Consider the following 3,402-nt stretch of genomic DNA (forward strand, 5'->3'; position numbering starts at 1 on the left):
TTTAGCATGGGGGTTTGAAACTTCCCACCTCGGTCTTAAGTAACGTGAAGTTTGCTTTTTCAATGTTTTTCACTGTGGTTTCTTTGACTGGGGGTGGTGGGGGAATGTGGATATCCAGAGTGATTAGTTTATGGTCAGATCTAACAAGCAATGGGTTGACCTCTGGTGTGGAACACCGGTCACCCATGTTGGTGATGACCAGGTCCAATATGTTGTCAGCTCTGGTGGGGGTGTTGACCAGTTGCACCAGGGCATTTGAGTTTATAAATTCTAGGAAATGTTGGGCAAGGGAGTTTGTACTTGAGTAGTTCTTCCAGTTAATGTTTGGGTAATTGAAATCACCCAATATGAGCGTGTTTGGTAGGACCTTTATGTTTCCAGGAATGTGGAGTGGGGGTCCTGGGACATGGTGGGTGATCTGTAGCAAGCAATAATTTGAATAGCAGTTTTGCCCATTGTTAGTTGCACATGGATGATCTGTGAAGCATCATGCTGTGCAACTAACCTGGAGGTGTGAGTATCCTTGATGAATATGGATACTCCCCCGCCTTTTGTATTTCGGTCTGGGTTTTAGCTTCATAGATTCATAGATTAGTACTAGGCTAACTGCCCTTGTAGGCCATTTTAAGCCTAGCCAATTACCCCATACGAGAATCAAACCCTGCACCTTGTGTCTCCAAGGTAAACACCTTAACCATTATGCCATCCTCCCACCCAAGAAGGGGAAACACAGGCTCTGATGAGATTTGAGCTCATGACCCCTGGTTTACTAGACCAGTGCTCTAACCCCTGAGCTACAGAGCCACTTCGGTGGCTGAAATGTATGGTATGAGTTGTAGCCTGGTAGTGCTGGGGTGCTCTCTCGAGCCTTAAACCAGGTTTCTGTTACTGCACATATATCGATTTTCTCCATACTGAGGAGTGCTTCGAGTGCATGCATTTTTGAGGTTTAGATTTCTGGCATTGAGTAGCATTACCCTCAGTTTTTTGTTCCTTGTGCTATTTATGGTGGTGGGTTTGTCTTTTGAACCTTTCCTAAAAAAGGCATTATGGGGGTGGCAAGAGCCTTGGCCAGTATTCGAATGCCTAAGGGTGACAGGTGCAAGCTGTCTCTAGCGATGCAGCGTGGCTTGTCGAGCATGTCATCCCAGGCTGACAGACACTGGATACCCTTTGAATGACACCAGAAGCTTAGCTATTTGTTGAAATTGATCATTTTTTGCTCTATACCGTGGTATCATTCTTGATGAGGGCAGGATACTACTCAGGTTCAGGGTCATACCAGCCTGGGCTACGTGATCAGAGAGCTCCTCCATGTCTCTTTTCATGTAGTCCAGGGAGGTACGGCTCAGGTCATTCACACCAACATGGACAATGACAGAGTCATATTTGTATTTGTTCTGGAGTGACCTGAGTGCTTGTATTTTGTGGCGGATCCTTGCACCTGACAGGCAGCTAACAGTAACCTTCTCCTTGTTCAGCCTAGTGAGTGGGACGTCAGTGTGCCTGTCTATAGAGTCACCTATTACTAGTGTGTTGGGTATGTTATTTTGCCTTAAGGGCTGTGATTGTGTGGCACACTGGTTTTGTGAAGTATATGTTTCATGGTTTGTGTTGGGGGGTGGGGGTTGCTTGGATGTCTGCTTTGGAGGTCTCTGTTGCTTTTGCAGATTTTTATTTAGAGCCTCTGAGTATGTTTTCGTGTATTTATGTGTGTTTTTTACCGGTGCTGGTTTCATAGGTCTATGTGAGACTGGTAGTGTGATGCAAGTAATTCCCTTCTCCACTTGACTGCCTGGTCCAGTCTTGGGTTGAGAGAGCTTAGCCTCCAGTTTGGCTGTACAATTGCATCTCTCGCATGTATTAGTGTTTGGTGGAAGGAGGAGAGGGTTGTCTGTGTACATGAAGCAATTGTAACATTGCCTCAAAATGCCCAGATACACCAGTTGGACCAGAGAGTATACTTGAAACTGTCCTTTGGACATGCCTAGATAGGTACAGTGAACTGTTTTACTGATTGGCTGGTAAGGTTGAATAGAGTCTCTTGTCCTTCTCTACAGTACAGGAGGGTCTAGTGCTAAGGTTTTTTTAGTGCTTGCTATGAGTTTTGAGCAAGTGCCCGTATGAGAAGTGAATGGTTTGAGTGCTTAAGTTGAAAGTTTGTCTAGTTCCAAGGGAAAATTTGAAGAGTAGACTTTGTGGAGCCAGGAATAGTTATACCCTAGCTAACCAGTGCTACCCGGCATGCAAAACCATGCAAATGCGGGTTTCATAGCAATGAAATGAAATAAACAGAAATTAGCCCAAAATGGCCAATAAATTTCTAATTTCTGGCCTGAAACTACTCCTCCAGGGACAGGTAGGCTGCTCAAAGCTCCCTCTCTCACAGTGAACAGAGAAACTTCCTTCTACCCAAGTAAGGTATGGGCAAACACAGAAACTTGTAACATAGCCCTGAATTCAGCACTATCCTAAAAACGGGACTATACTAGCTTAGAAAGGCAAGAAAGCAAGTATTTTTTTCAGAAAATAAAGCAGATACAATAAAAAAAACCCTTTAAATGCGCAGAAATGGCTATCACACTTGAGTGTGTAGCCTACAACAGTTAAACAGGTAATCTAAACACAAAAAACAACTTTGGTAACGTGTAAGCAGTAAAATAAGTACAACATGTAGCTGAAACATTCTTTTTAAAATCACAGAAACTCTATAAAATTTGTGTTTTAGGTGGAATTAGCTAAAAGCAGCAAGAAAATGCAGAAAAATGATACTTAATCACTTCAAAGTCTCTCTGCTGCTGTAGAACTCTGCAGGGCACCCGGCAGGAGCTTGCTGAGCTGTATACTAGCACAAAAACCTTGCAAATGTGGATTTTATAGCAGGGAAATGAAAGAGATAGAAATTAGCACAACATGGCCAATAAACTACTAATTTCTGGGCTGAAACCACTCCTCCAGGGACAGATAGGCTGCTCAAAGCAACCTCTCTCACAGTGAACAGAGAAACTTCCTTCTATGCAAGTAAGGTATGGGCAAACACAGAAACTTGTAACACAGCCCTGAATTCAGCACTAACCTGAAAACTGGACTATACTAGCTTAGAAAGATGGGAAAACAGGTATATATATTTTTTTTCAGAAACTAAAGCAGATACAATCAAAAAACACTTTAAATACACAGAAATGGCTATCACACTTGAGTGTGTCACTACCTCCTTTATATTCCTGTATATTAGTCTGATTCATTTTATGATAAGCTTTATTTAATACTTGCTGGCTATGTCCCCTAAAGTAGAACATATAATCATTTTTTTTTGATTTTCTTGTTTTAATTCTTCTATATCATTACATAATCTCTGTGACCTAATTAACTCATCAATAGGAAGTGCTTCTATAGTATGGA

The 3,402-nt window shown here is 42.2% G+C and overlaps 1 non-coding gene across 1 annotated transcript; it reads right to left on the minus strand.

Moving 5' to 3' along the window:
- Positions 1-731: 731 nt before the first annotated feature.
- On the minus strand, positions 732-804 carry TRNAT-AGU. Its single transcript has one exon. It is a non-coding gene; the product is annotated as a tRNA-Thr (tRNA).
- Positions 805-3,402: the final 2,598 nt, after the last annotated feature.

The sequence above is a fragment of the Protopterus annectens genome, chromosome 3.part1, assembly GCF_019279795.1.
Source record: "Protopterus annectens isolate FY-2018-M chromosome 3.part1, PAN1.0, whole genome shotgun sequence".
NCBI lineage: Eukaryota > Metazoa > Chordata > Ceratodontiformes > Protopteridae > Protopterus > Protopterus annectens.